Source organism: Gasterosteus aculeatus, chromosome 13 (genome assembly GCF_964276395.1).
Source record: "Gasterosteus aculeatus chromosome 13, fGasAcu3.hap1.1, whole genome shotgun sequence".
Classification (NCBI taxonomy): Eukaryota; Metazoa; Chordata; class Actinopteri; order Perciformes; family Gasterosteidae; genus Gasterosteus; species Gasterosteus aculeatus.
Window position 1 is genome coordinate 20,593,668 of NC_135701.1, and position 15,689 is coordinate 20,609,356.

Here is a 15,689-nt window from a genome sequence, read left to right on the forward strand (position 1 = left end):
TATTTCAATAGTGGAATAGTTCATGGATCAGAAAACACAATATAATCCTAAAATAAGTACATGAACTTATATGTTAACAACACTACAGAAAACACTTCACGAACAAAAAAAGTGTATAAACGTAATGTAACAAAAAATACTTAAAATACGGTACAAACATCACAAGAGAATGTAATTGTTATATAATTAATATAATAACACTTTGGGACGTGGACGCCGCTCTCCTGGTTTATACGATAATACAGTAATACTCACGACACATGATAAGTTATAAAAACAGTCCAAATGAAACTAAAGCATGTGGCTGCCTGATAAGAATCAAAACACGCCCAATAAATGTCCACGTGATGCAAAACGAGACTTTAAGAGATATCGTTGTCGTTTACATTGTCGTTCGCTGTGAGGGGAGGAGAGCATCCTCTGGGGTTACGCCGTCGTACTCACGATGGATCATACTCTCTTCTTTTCAAACAGGCCTGAATTATTCATCAGTTTTTGCTTCAGAGATTTCCTTTCTTTTTTTTTTTTTAGAGAAGAGCACTGGGACGTGTAAACCGAGGCCAGCGGTGAAACACCTTCTATCTGTCGGCTGCCGCCTTTAATTAAACCAGATTCACGGATGAACTCTGTGCTTTTCACACTTTATTTCATAAACCGCACTGCAACTTTTATTCTCGTTTTCAAACTTTTTTTACATTGTGGTTTTGAAATGTCCTTTTCTTTGCCTAAAGTTGTATTGCTTTTAATGGTTTTATGTGAAGCACTTTGAATCACCTTGTTGTTGAAATGGGCTGAACAAATAAATGTGCCTTGCTTTTAACTTATTAGCTATGTGAAAAAACTACGGCTGTCAAAATGAACGTGTTAATCCATGTGATTAATTTGATTCATGTTTACGTCCGGTGTGCCAAAGTTGACCCTGGAACCGAAACCACACAACCGTAGAAAAAAAACACAAGCTCCAATGGAGAAGGAAACTAACTCACACACACACACACACACACACATTGTCACAAATGGCACCATAGACGTCTATTAATAAACCGACGACCCAGTGGAATATCTCACAACACAATTAATTGTTCCATCTGAAACAAATGAGTCGAGTTTGTTCCCCAATTAGAAATAATTTGTGTGTGTGTGTGTGCACATTGTGGGTGCAATGTGTGTGTTTGTGAGGCGTATACCGCTTTGCAGACAGATGTGTTAAACAGCAAGAAGGACATACACACACGCACACATACACACACAAACACACACACACGTACACGCTCGAGAGCTCCTCTGGACGGTTGGGTTTGTTTTCACCGGCTGTCTTGGGTGCGTTAGCCGTGCTGGACCGGCCCGCCGGCTGAAATGGCGTCCTCGCCTCCGTCCCCTAGGGGCGGGAATCTCTTGGCACCTCACGATTTGATTCGATTCCGATTCAGAGGTCAACGATTCGATTCTAAGCCGATTATCGATTCTAAACTGATAAAACGATTATCGATGCATCTCGATTGTCAAATCTGAGTCTGCTACTCAGAGGTTGCTAATCACTTCCTACTTTATTTGATAATTAAAGAAAATCAACAGATGAATTACCTTCTCAAATTTTTTATAAGAGAAAAAAAAATCTTTGTCACAAATATGATTTTCTATCAACAATGAACCAATGCAGCTTTCATTTCAACACAATATGGAAGTAGCCGATGTAATAAAAATATTAAACAGATTCATTTTTCCTTTTAAATGAAGAAAAAGCTGCTGTTAAGTCTCAGACCGGTCCGTATTTGTAAAATACCAGAAAAAAGTTCAAATCTGTGAATATCTCGCCAACTTTCAATACGGATCGACTTTTTGGAAAATGTAAATAATGAGGTAAGATGTGCGCAGGCTCCTCCATAGTTCAGTAAAGTTATTAGATAATCAGATTCAGACTGACGGACCGGTCTGCGAGCTGGACGCATTGCTCTTAATGTGCCGGTAAAGATGGTAAATGATGGTTGTAGCTGGTTGTCATCTACGGTCCACTACGATCACCGAAGGGGGGCGTTTGTTTTTTGACAACGTTTTATCGCATAATTTTTTATCCCCTTTCTTTAGTGCGGAAATGTGCTTCTATAGTTGTGTGAACGCATCGCTCCAGCCAATCAGGGGTTTGTAACCAATCAGGTGTAGAGACCATGGTGACTGGCTCCGCCCCCTTACTGTCAAAAAGAAAAACAGCGGGCGCGTAGAAAACACCTTCGAGCGCGAGCAGAGACTAACCTCGCGAGCGAGGAAATGTCTCGCGCGAGACGGACTTTTATTCCCCCCGATTATTAACTTTTCGGAATCGAGACCGAATCGTTCTAGAGAGAATCGAGAGAAATCCCCCAACCCCTACCGTCCCCCTGGCGAGCGGCACATCATTGAGCGCCATTTTGGCCCTGGCGCTCGCCGCGTCCCTGAGGCGCAGAGGGAGGCCGATGGGCCGATGCTGTGATCTGTATCCGTGAATGTAGACTCGGGAGAAATTATTTTTGTTCCAGCCGTGAAGGTCTGAATTAAATTACACAAGCTAACAAAACACGGGGAATTCTTTCAAATAAACTTCCAAACAAAGGCTGTTTGATTTCTTATAAACAGGATCAGACATCTGTTGATTTTTCATTTCATTTTGGGAAGTTTGTATTTAAGTTAGTTTGTTCCCCTCCTTTCAAAGGAGCCGGTTTTGGATGAAATATGAAAATTAGTTAAGCGCCAGAGACAAATATTAATTAATCTCACAACATTGATCGGATTGTCCCATGAAATTTACTCGTCACAAAGATTTTTTTTGTATCGTTTTTATTGTCTTTTTTTTTTAAACCATTATCTATTAGCTTGGCTTTGCCGGCTCGTTAGGTAACGCAGTGATGCTCCGTGTGCAAATGTCTCATCAGTCGGATTTGGATTTTAAAAGATCTTTCAAAATCGACAAACGTGTCGAGTAATTCGTGGCTCATCATCGCCGGCTTCATCAGCACACTGCGGCCGAGTCGAGAGGGAGAACTTCATCAGCCTCCTGGTTTAATGCCGCCGTGAACGCAGCGTCCTGTCATGCTGTTGTGTGGCCGCCCTAAAAGACAAGCCTCGGGGAGCCAAACACATCCTGTTCATCTCTCTGAGCCGGGACGTTCGTTTTTGGTGTTAACACACACCAAACCCACTTGGACTCCTCGAACAAGTTAAAAAGCCCTCAGAAAACAAGTGAAGATTTGTGTTGCTTCATTTCTTTCATGTCAACACATCCTGATGCAATAAGTTTGTCCGGTCTCCCACAAAAAAATTACGCCTCATTTTTCATTCGAAAGCCAGTGAAATCTTCTCAAAGTGTGGGGCGCGGCCCTCCAGTGGGTCGCTGGGGTGTTACAGGTGGGGCGCGTGGGGAAATTTAGAACGATTGTTTTTCAAGAACTTTATTGACAACTTTCCGTATTACAGGAGTGCATGGTGCACTGGAGACTTCCACCTCTTTGGAAGAACGTGGTTGGTTGAAGGCAGAAGGTGACGTGGCCGCAGCGCACGGCGCCATGAAGCTGCTGGACGGGGGCTTTGCAGGTCACGTGTTCAAGGCCGAGGTCTCAAAGACGGCTCCACGGAACGACTCGTGTAACATTCGTAGGCCGCTTCAATCATGACAACCTCTTCTCTGCCATTTCCGTCATGTCCTCCTCTCCTCTGCTCCTTGTCTCCTCTGCTATTGTCTCCTCTCAGCTGTTCGCCGTCTCTCTTTGTTTCCTCTCCTCCCAATGTGGGTGTCTCCCCCCTCTTCCTTCTTTGTTCTTCTCTCCCTGCCTCCTCTCCCCCGCTACCTAAGTGTGTTTCTCCTCCTTGTCTTCCCGTTTCCTCCTCGCCTCATTTCCTTTCTCATCTGCATTCCCTTTCTTGGTTTCCTCACTGCTTATTTCCTCTTCCTTCTTTGTTTCTGTCACCTGTGTGATTCCTCTCTTCTGCCTTCCTCTCCTTGTTTCTTCTCCTCTCCTTGTTTCCTCTCACGTCTCATCTTCCGTCCCTGTTCCCACTACTCTTATTTCCTTGTATCCTCTCTTGACTCCTCCCCTCTACCTTCGTTGTTTACGCCACCCTCCCTCCTCTCTTCTTCTTTCCTGTCCTTTCTTCTTCTTTTTCGGTTCTTTTCCACTCATTTTCTTTGTATGTGTCCTCTTTCCCTAATTTCCTCCCTTCTTTCCTAAGTTTCTTCTTTCCTTAATGTCATCTCCTCCATCCTATTCTTTCCTCCTTTCCCGTGTCTTCTTTTTCCCCATCTCCTAACTCCTTGTCCTCTCTCCTCGCGTGTCATGCGCCCCTAAGGCTCTGAGGAACGTCATAGTGGAGCATCTCCAAGCTCAGGGCTCCAGACACAACGCACGCGGATCGAGCGCGAGGCCCCGAGGGAGCGAGTCCGACGGAGAGAACCAACAACCAGCAACACTGACAACAACACGACGCAAACTCATTAACGTTTCACCTCCTAGCAGCTGCTGCTTTTGATTGTTCGAGGGCTTCGACGTGAGTAAACGGCAAGCGGAGGAGCAGCTCTACCTAAAGCCACCGTGAGGAAGTCACTGCTTCATAATTCTTCACGTGGTATCAGCAGCGTTTTTTTTTTAAAGTGAGATACTCCTCTTGTGCCATGATGCGTTTCCACCACTGGAGGAGCTGCTGAGCAGCGTTAACTTTGTGTTATACATAGAAGCTGCATGGTAAGCGCGTTGTCATGGTTTGGTATTCTGAAAAGGTCCTTCACCCACGGCGAGCTTTATGTGAGCGGCCTCCGGGGGTCTGGAGGTTAAGACGAGGACCCCGGAGCGCTGTTCCGCCCTCCTGGTGGTTATCTGGGAGCCCGTGTGATCTGCAGCAAACTGCGCGACGCCCAGAGGAAGTCGTGTCATCTCACATTCTTCTAACTGGTGTGTCGATGTTTGATCTCCCGAGATCGTTGGTTTACAGTAACTGCAGAAGTCTGGAAGTCATGTGACAAACAAATCAATGCTGACTTAAGGCATAAGGCCTTATAAGCATAAGATGCTGTTCATTTAGTAAATGATGGTCACTGTTAGTTGTCTGTTCTTATCTTTTAACCTGAAACCTTTCACAGTTTTTGAGGGTTAACTTTTAGGTCACATAAAAACATCTTATCCAGCTTATCTAATTTAACACAAACCTGTTGGCGAAACCCGAGCATCCAAACTGTGATTCAAGGACTCTTAGTGCAAAGTCTATGGTCGGAACTCATATGAGGCTTCACATGGCAGAGGAACAATATTTTAAAAAATCTCTGGGAGTTTTCACACATTTAAACCTTCATTCTCACAGTTTTGCTACTGAAAGCAACGTTTTATACTCTTGCCAAAGAAAAATGTGTTTTTTTTGCCGCGCAGATGTTGCCGCTTCCTGTTTGTTTGTAATTCACTCCATAACAAACCGATTATAAGATTAAATCAACCTGTGTTTTAAAAGAGAAAGAAGAAGAGAGCAAATGGGACCACAAGTGACTTTCATGTCCAGCAGACGCGTGTAAGTACGTCGTGGTTAGTTTTTAGGCCACGGGGGTCGGATGAGATTTATACAAAGACAAATAACTTGCACATGAATCACATTTCATGGAGGAACAAGTGATGCAGAAAGTATTAATATTCAAAAATAAGGAAGATGTAATCTGTGAACTTTTTCATCACGTGATGGAAAATCTGTGTAGTTACGCCTCATACTGTTTACGTCCTTGAGATCTGAAACATGTGTTTCCTGCATCTTTTCCTCCTTTACTTGTTAGCTGTTTGTGTGTGTGTGTGTGTGTGTGTGTGCGCGTCCTCGTGCACACACCGAGGCTCCTCACGTTGCTCAAACTCACTTTATTTTGAAGGCCTTCTGGCGATGGAGCCGGGCGGAAACAGTGAGTGGCAGCACGCAGGAGTCATTTGACAACACGCGCACATTCATCACATCGATTCTGTCTCAGCGCAAAACCTAAACTTAAAAAGAAGAAGAAAAAAAAAACTGTCTCAAAGTTGAGCCATGTTTTTAAAAACACACAAACTGAGCACGCTGCGGTAGACAATCTGGCAAAGGGCGGAATGTTGGCTGGGGAGCATTTACGCGCCGGCGCTGACGACTGAAGGCCAGCAGATGTGCAGACAGATGTGAAAAAGACAGGTGAGGCCGGTAGAACATGAAATGAGCTGAAGTGACGGAATGAATAAATAAAAAAGACAAGAGCGAGAGATCAGCTGACTGGGATGGTGAGTTTGCTCTTTTTGCGTCGCACATCTCCCTCCTCCGTCTTGACTTGTGTCTGTCCTCACTCGGCTCTCTCTAACCGAGGCTGTGTGTGTGTGTCTGTGTGTGTGTGTGTGTCTGTGTGTTTACTTTAACCGTGTTTGTGTCTCGCCGCAGGCCTTCATGCTCAGTTGCTTGAATGTGATTTATGTCCCGTGGATGACACTTGGTGTCTATTCAGGGATGAGGCCCGTAGCTCCCGACAACGCACGCTGACAGCGGCGTCACCGTGATACACGTGGGTGTGTGTGTGTGTGTGTGTGTGTGCGTGCTTGTGTGCGTGCGTGTGCAGAGTAACAAAAGATGTCACATAGATGTACCTAACGCTCTTCTATCTACATATTTTTAGACAAAGAGATAAACACCCCCCCCCCAGTTCTGCCTGTGCTGAGGTGTCTGCATAAATATGCGTCCGTACCAGAATAAGACAATAATAAGCCTTGAGTCACATGGCCCGTTGTTCTCTAATGTGACTGCTTCACCAAAAGATGTGAAAACAGGCTGTTTGCATTCAGCGTTCGTAGTTTAAAAAAAAAACTTTTCTTGAAACCAGACTAGTTTTGTTACCTGCACGTATTAGAATTGTTTAGTGAAGAGAGTGAAACGTAATTTGTAAAGACGGTGTGCGTGCATCAAGCAGATGTTGACACTTGCTGTATTAATTTGATCTTTTCATTTCATCTAATCAGGTTTTCTTGCAATGAAGCAACAGATGCAGGAAGACTTCATATATGTGAAGGTCGTGACATATTTGAGTGCCCCAAAATGCATTGCTGCTGTTCAGACTGTCAACGCTGGAATCATCGGCAGACTGTTTAAATAAATAACCGGTAATTAATAAAATAACTATGAATGATGGCGACAGGCACGGTTAGGAAGTAAAGCGTTGAACTCTCCTGTGTGTGGTGTCAAATTTAAAGTTACTTTGAGGGACTTTTAACTTGTTGTGAAACAGCATTTATTTCGTCGCCAACGTCAGTAAACATGACTACGAAATCATAAAGGTTCACCAGAAACTCACTAAGACTAAATTCTGGCTTAAAATGGTAATAATTGTTGTTTATAATAATATCTTGTGTGCTTACGTGAGGAAACCTTTGTTAAAAATTCAGTTTCAGCTCCTTTTTTAATCGATTTATCCACAAGAACGAACCAGTCAGTGGAGCGACACAAATAATAATAATATAATCTTAGTTTTATTATCTGTGGCACAAAATGCTGCGAAGTAAAACAATCATATTAAAAAATGCAATAAAGGAACTGTCATGCTGGTTACATAAAGGGCAACTCTTGTTACTATTACAGCATACATACATAGGAAGGATATTACTGCTAACACACAGTCAGAAGTACATTAAACTGAAGCCAAGAGGCAGCTGACGTGCAGCTTCTATTAAAGGCAAGACTTTACATCTCCTCTGAATGACACATGCGTTTTAAAGACGAAGCCCGGCGTTGTCTGATATGGTGGAAGCGGGATCGATGCAGTCCCGACATTCTCTCCTCTTGTGGTTCTTGCATTTAACGAACCCATTTCGTCCACAATAAAATGTTCAAAAGCATTCGACCACGTTTTATCAAAGCCAGAGTCAGAACAGAAACACATTTTCCTTCGGGCCAAGAATCGTTTCTAAGCTCCAACTAAATCCAGCTCTTTCTCCTTCGATGTCTCGCTGTGTAGTGTCCTCGCACGTCGTGCTAAGCTAACTCTAAAATGCACTAACAGGTCTTCTTTCGTGCACTAAAGTGCCACTGCTCCATCTGCATTATCAGCAGACATTCAGTTTGGGTATCCTCAAGTAGGCCTTGTGCTAAAGTAGCATTTTCCAACTACGGCGTGTGGAAAATGTTGAGACAGAAAAGAGAAAATGTCGGATTTTACGGCACACGATGATGTCTGCACACACACACACACACACACACACACCTCGGGTTAAACTCCTTACGCGGCTCACAGCGGGGCGGCGGTGGGCGGAGGCAAAGGGTCCGAGGTAGTCGGAGGGGCTGCTTCCCCCTCGTGCATTATTAATACCTGATGTTCACAGTTGACCTCTCCGGAGTGAGAGTGTGTGTGTCGCGTGTAGCGGAGGGAGACGGGTAATTAGGTATTGGCGTTACCACACCCAGTTCGAGATGCACAAAATGTTTTGTCCTTTTTGGAGGCAAAGCGTCTCATTGGCTGCAGTTTGTTCTCAGCGATCTGCCTCAGTTCGGCCCCGTTGCTTCCTTACGACGTGACTGGTTTTATCCCAAAAGAAACAGTCGAAAAAAAACAGGAATGCAAAGCAGATAATTCGCCCTGAAAAGAAGTAGACGGAGCGGATTGGGGCCGAGCGATCCGTCACGAAAGCCCTGTGAGAAAACCTCGCTGACAGCCGTGCGACGAGGATCTGCCTCACTTATCATTGTGTCTTTATCTCGTCTCTCTGAGGGGGTAAAAGGGGAACAGATAAATGAGGGGGCTGCAGGTTTGGAGCAAATTACCGATGCTTATTTATTCAGCGGTGTGGCTTCACAGAGCCACCGACCCCCCCCGAGTCTTCTCACGGGGCGCCAACGGGCGCCAAACCGGAGAGAAAAGGAAAGAAAGACAAAAGAGAATTAAAGAAGGGGGAGAAAAAAGGCCGTGTTTTCCCAAGAAGTTGTAAAAAGGGGGATGAGAGGAAGCGGGGGGAGGAGGTCGAGAGACGGCAAGAGAGGAGACACCTGAACACAAAGGGAAGGAAGAGAGTTGTTCAAGGGGGGAAAGCGAGAGTTAACTTGAGCCTCGGAGGGGGGGGGATGAGAAGAGAGAGAGATGGGGAGGGGTGGAGTGGGTGGAGTGGGTGGAGGGGCTCGATGGAGAGGAGGGGCTGGCGGAGCGTCCTCCCAGAGGGGAGAGGAAGATGGGGAGGCGAGTGCGCCCCCCCCTCTCCCCTCCACCCCCCTCAGAGATCTCAACAGGGGGTCGGCTTTTTGTTTTGGAGAGAAGAAGAAAAAAGAAAAGAAAACCTCCTCAGCACCCTCGAGAGAAACATGATGACACCAGAGGCTCGTTCTCTGCGTGTTTCATGGGGAACCAGCGTTGTTCAGAGAGACGGGGGGGGGGGGGGGGTTCTTCTAATTCCCCCCCCCCCCCACGCTCCCCCCGGTCTCACCCACCCCGCCCAGAAGATTTAACACACTTTCACTCAGGCAAAAACATAGACATGCAGTCTGTCGGTGTTAAAAACCAGAGACATGTTTCTCTTTGTTTTGAGAAAGTGTGTTTCTATCCACCTGACATTTAAAAATAATACACATTGCACAAAAGTTCCAAGTAGAAGAAAATAAATTCTAAAAAGGTTTTTCAAATACCAAAAGTTGGTGTTTCAAAAAAAAAAAGAAATGCGCCGGCTGAGCCACATGCTAGCAGTTAGCGGCTAGCAGCTAGCGGCGCGTACCTGCGGGGGAACGACAGTGTGGAGGCTGCACTAATGCGACGGCGTTGCCGGTTTGGGGGCGGCGTGATGATCTGTAACCGCGTGTGTCACGTGCACTAAAAGGAACGCGTGCACGTGAACCGACTGCGCACGTGAACTTTGAGGCAGAACGGAGAAACTCGACATGTTACTTGTCTGTTACTTGTTCGTTAGTGCACTTTATGCTAAATATTTTTCTTTTTAACTTTTTTAATATTTAACATTTTTAACTTTATTCCTTGTTTTATACTAACCCATAGCCTTATTCTACTAACCCATTGCATTAGCATTTCATTCTACTTTATTTTATTACTTGTGCACTGTTGTCTTGTCTGTCTGCTGTCGCGCACTAAGACAAATTCCATGTATGTTTGGCATATTTTTCCTGATTCCTGATTCTTGATTCCTGATTCCTGACAAACGCAGAGACGAAGTAGAAATTGTCAGGAAAGTATTTTAGAAAATTGGGGGATATTTGCTAATGTCTCTTGTATGATGAAATGACTTGTTGGTAGATGGGGTGTAATATGAGGCTAAAGTCCTCGTTTTCATCATGGAAGGGTGTTTGCAGGTGGCTCACATCCCAACATCTGGATGGGAAGCCGTTAAATGACGGTGTGCATTTCCGACTCCAGGTCGTGTTTTTTTTTTAAATTTCAAACGCGCTGCAAGTTCCTCGGGAGGCCGCGCGTTAAATGAACATGCACAACCCGCCTGCTCGGCCTCCCGAGGAGCAGTTTAATGCGGATCCGGAGCCGATTAGCCGGCCAGAGCTGAGTTCTGTAATCGCTATGATTGGCTTAAAGAGAACTGAGTAGGGGTCTCTTCAAGGTTAAACTGCCGGCTGTCGTTTCGTATTAACAGTCCGCGTTCGCTCATGTGCTCGGCTTTCGTCTCTCGAACAAGTCCAGGTATCGATTGGGACGTTAAATTGTGTTTTTCAGAGGACCCTCATTGATTGAGTCATTTTCTGGCTTCAACTCTTTCAAAAGGAAGCACAGGAAAGTACGATTGTTTTACCTCGATTTCCAAAGGACTTGTCTGGAGTTTTGTCTCGGTTCGAGTGCAGCAACCGCTCGTAGACTTCTGAGTCGACGCTGAAAAAACACGTTTTACAGCGCAAGCAGGTTTTTCAGAACTCTCTATCAGAATATGAGGCTTTCAAGACTCACATCTGGACAGAAATGACTTGTGCACATGGAGATGTATTTACTCCTTTGAGGTTGCTTTTGTGATGGGAGCTTTTTAAAACGCGTCACTCATTCTTGTAATTCAAAGTGTTCGTTTCACGTGTTGTTTGTTCCTTTTCTCTCTGCACACGCTGTGGAAAAACATCAGGAACATTTCTCACTGATAAGGAGTCAAATAAAAAGCAGAGAAGAGAAGAGAAGCCCAGCGGAGATATTTGGCTTATTCCGTTGCCTCTTTGACTTATTCATGATGCCGGGGACTCAACAGCAACACTAAATGACTGTGAGGGAGGAGATGCAACAAAAGAGGAGGCTAAAAACTGAGAGGGAGGAACGGCTGGCGTCGAAGGAGAGCGGTGGCTGAGGAGCAGCAGGAGGAGGAGGAGGAGGAGGAGGAGGAGGAGGAGGAGGAGGAGGAGGAGGAGGAAAGCGTTATTTTGTTGCACGGGTCCTCCGAGGTGATCGGATGAAAGAAAAGAAAAGACCTGAGGTGAGAGATGTGGAGAAAACGACAAGAAGGAGAGAATGAAAACGAGGAGGACGGAGGGGAGAGAGTGGGGTGTTTCCCTGAGGCGGAGATGTTTGTGTGTGAACTAATCTCTCTCCCTCACACACACACACACACAGACACACACACACACACTCACACACATCCCCTCCCTCTCGCTCACTCTGTCAGTTGCAACATCGAGCTCAGCGGGGTCGGCCGCACAACTCAGTCTCGCTCTCACCAGCTCGCACACACACACACACACACAGACACACACACAAACGCCTCAGCTGACGAGAAGGAAGGAGGAAAAGGAAGAAGAAATAGGAGGCACATTTTGAGGGAAACGTCAGTCAGGTAGGACTTGTTTTATTCATCTCTATTCCTTCGCTTCTTACCTTCTTCACCGCGGAGTCTGAGTCCCGCGCTGAGCCGAGTTGACCTCGTGTCACCTCTCCGTGGGGTCTCGTGTCTCCGGAGGCTTCCGTGGCCCCCGACCTGACCTGTGAGGGAGTCCAGGGCGAGAGAAGAAGACGCGCGAGGAAATAAATGGGGGGAAACGTTGAGGTTCCTTTCGTCTGTGAGGAAGAAGTTTCCTTTTCTTTGTGTGCGAGTGCGTCCGGCGTGCATCCGAGCCCGGAGACGGAGCGGCGCGCGAGGGAAGTGAAACTGAATCCCCTTTTGAGTCTCTCAGAGATGCTCGCCGTTGTGGAGGGCGAGAATAGAAGAAAACAAGGCGGCTTGTTCCTTCACTTTCCCCGATGACAGAAGTCAGATCAAACATATAAAAACACTTCAGGCTCGATTGTTATTATTGATCATTTACAGTCGGGACTTATTATAAAACCTTTCCATGACGCCCATTATGAACATACTTAAATTGTTTTATTATCACAGTTATGAGCTGTATTATTATTAATTATGATATACGAACACGGCACTTGTTGCCTTATCTTAATCCCCCCAAACAACCGTCTGAGCTCAGGTAACGGAGCTCTAAACTGTCTTTGAGGACGTTGAGCTCATCGAGGGGGGGGGTCAACAAAAAGTCGTACTACTTGTTCACTCGGGTTGCTTCCCTTAATCGCGAGGTCACTATTCTAAACGTCCCAAACTAAGCTCACTGGCGCTTAAGTTTGACCGCCCGCACATCAAGTCGCTCCCACGTAAGTCAGCGAAGAAGAGTCTGAATACCCGAAGAGCTTAATCTGACTTAATCAGACTCGAGCTGATCCGACATGTTGGGTTCTGTGTTTCTGGCCTTCACCGTGTTTATAAATATGAGGAGGAGGACGGAGACGGGCAGGAGATGAATGGACTCATTGTCTGGTCTCTGTGTGTGTCTGTGTGTGTCTGTGTGGGCCTCAAAACAAACTGCGGTCAGCGTCATGTGCCGAGAGGTTAATGTTACACCAAGATGTGACGCGTCCGGTTAACCATCCCGTAAAATCTGCCATGGTGTAACACACAAATACCTCAGAAACACAAATTAGTAGAAGCCTCCGGTAGAAAGCACAGGAATGACAAGAAGATGTGCAGCCCTGAGATTTGACATTTGATAGACACACACTGGTGTGAGAGAAGTAAAGGAATCTCAACAACTAAAACACGAAGGTTTAATCTTTAAACTTAAATTCATATTTGAGGCCACTTGAACTCAACATCGACACATCGTCACATACATAGTTGATAAAGTTCACTTGTTTGCAAACTGTTGCTCATTTACTCATTGTGCCTGTTCGAGGTAAACTTGGTCTTTGTGGCGTTTCTAGGAACTATGCCGGCGGCCCGATGAACACAAAGGTCAAATAAAGGAGACAAACATCCAAAAATACTTTCCAGCTAATAATTTACATCAGTACATCTGCACCAGTGGACCCCTGCAGGCTGAGGACGCACTGCAGGGGTCCCGTTGACCCACAGCAACCTGCCTCAGCCCAACGGTTGTTAAGCTATTTCACTGAATTGAGGGAATTTGAGTTTTGTCTGGTATGGGGCTTTTATTGTGAAAGGACCGAAACAGAAAGAGTTGATCGGTTCTACGTTGTCTTTGTCCAGACAGGAGTAATAAAGTTTGCAGTATCAATTCAGGCTTGTGGTCCGCCCCGTTGTCTCCCTCACAGCGTGGCCGGGTGATGAAGTTGGAAAAAACAAGTCGCCCTGAAGCTCCGCGGAGGCCAAACTGCAGAATCCACAGTAACAAAATGCTTCACGCGGCCATCGATTCTCGTAAAAAATACACCGTCAATTGAGAACTTGAGTTGTTGTTGACAAAACAGAAGAGGTTTACAAACCGACAAAGCAATTAAAACCACAGACGGTAAACAAGCGAATCAATAACTAAGTGATTAGAACACGAAACTCTGTCGACGAAAGCATCCATCTTCAACCCGTTTCAACCGTCTTCAACCCGTTTCAACAGTTTCCAATATACCCCAAAAATACAATCAGGTTAATTTCCCCCCAAAACTGGATTATGCACTTAGGGGAACCTCGCTGCTGGAGCTCCACAGCTCCAAATCCTTGGTGAGACACAATCCTAATTGTGCAGAAAGCTGTCACCCGGTGGGGGGGCGGGGAGGCGGGGGGGCGTCAGAACGGTACTCAGACGCATTCTCTTTTTTTTATGAAACAGACCGCGGGGGGAGGAGTGGGAGATGGGAGACGTTGGTTGCCGATGGATAATTAGGGGCAAATTGGACAGTTGGGGGGGGGGGACGTAGCGGGCCGCTGGCGCAATTTGGACCAGAAGCTTAAATGGATTTATCCGGGAGAAAATTAGGAACATGGTGCGATTTGAGAGGGAGATGAGAGGCTGAGAGCTACATCGACAAAGACGCTGTGTCAAACCCCGGGGTGGAGATTTGACGCGTGTGTGTGTGTGTGTGTGTGTGTGTGTGTGTGTGTGTGTGTGTGTGTGTGTGTGAAGGGGTCTCTGCCACCTTGGTAGCAGAGTACATCATGGCTGTTTGGGCACATTAAGGGGCATTAGCTGGAGGAGCATCCCTGAATAATGCATGGCCTTTATTTATGAGCAGAGTGCATGCTGAAGCGCACTGAACCGAGGTGCACACACACACACACACACACACACGCACACACACCTACACACGCAGACACATCAGGCCTCCCTTCACTCACTCATGCTTTAAAAATCACAAAACTGGCAACGTATGCATGTTTATATTTGGGTGAGAAAGTGTGTGTGTGTGTGTGTGTGTTTGTGTGTGTATGTGAGCAACTGAGTGTGTGACAAACAACATCTTGAGCCAAAACCACTGCACGGAAAAATAGAAATGAGGGTTGTGTGCGAGCTCAAAGTGGTCCCCGGGTCTACTGGAGCATCCAATGAGCCCATTAACACCCCCCCCCCCCCCCCCCACACACACACACACACACACACACACACACACACACACACACAGTACACTTATACTTATATGTGCATGGATGACTTCCGACAATCAAAAAGTCAGAAATAATTTGATGTCCATTATCACGGAAATGGCTGCAGTTATGAAAGAGAGAGAGAGTCACGTCGTCAACTATTCTCATTATATTATATGAACTAGATACATATGAGGGACATGTTTAAACCGGTTTAAAGGGACAAATATCCCCAGCTACTGATTTCAATTCATGAAGTGGGATTATACACCATTTTATTGCTAAAGAAATATGTTAGAAGTACTTCGACCTCGCGTGGGAGGCGGGGGGGGGGGGGGGTCAAGGGCCCCGCAGACACCGGCTGTGTCGAGGTGAAGGTCGACTTTGACTTGGCAGGGACGAACACACAACCGCGCAAACACAAGTCAGCACAGTGGTGATGTGTCTTGTTGTGGGTTCCATGACCTGCGGGTGTCGATCCGACCACCGAACCCAACGGTCACTACTGTCTTGTCATGCGGCTGCAGGTTGTGAACGTTGTGCTTCTTTAAAGCTGCAGCTCCAAAAAAAAAAAATAGCTTTAATACTTAAATTCTCTATTTGTATTATTTTTGACACTCTCACAAATATATAAGTTGATTCAGTGAGGGGAGCAGAGGAATTAGGATTGAATAAAATGCTATTTCACTCCAAACTAAATTAAAACTTTAAGGCTAGTCCTGTGAAGACGGACTTTTACTTTGAAAAGACCCCACGCATTTCTTTTTACTAGTGTTTACAAAGCGAAAACAAACACTGCGAAGTTGCAGACGGTTGAGTTGCATGGACTGATTGCAGCTCTGTTAATGACGTCGTCCTGCATTGATCCCATTTTCCTGCACACGGGGTCAGAGGTCAGTT

At 45.8% G+C, this 15,689-nt stretch overlaps 1 protein-coding gene across 2 annotated transcripts in view; it reads left to right on the plus strand.

Moving 5' to 3' along the window:
* Positions 1 to 11,074: 11,074 nt before the first annotated feature.
* hs3st1l2 (heparan sulfate (glucosamine) 3-O-sulfotransferase 1-like 2) overlaps positions 11,075 to 15,689 on the plus strand; it is a 14,470-nt gene continuing 9,855 nt past the window's right edge. Inside the window, exon 1 of one of the 2 annotated variants that reach the window (XM_040195142.2) lies at positions 11,075 to 11,402. The gene's annotated coding sequence lies outside the window, so the exon portion shown is untranslated. Of the gene's footprint in view, positions 11,403 to 11,468; positions 11,760 to 15,689 lie in introns of those variants that run through there. The other variant, XM_040195141.2, reaches the window with a different exon arrangement.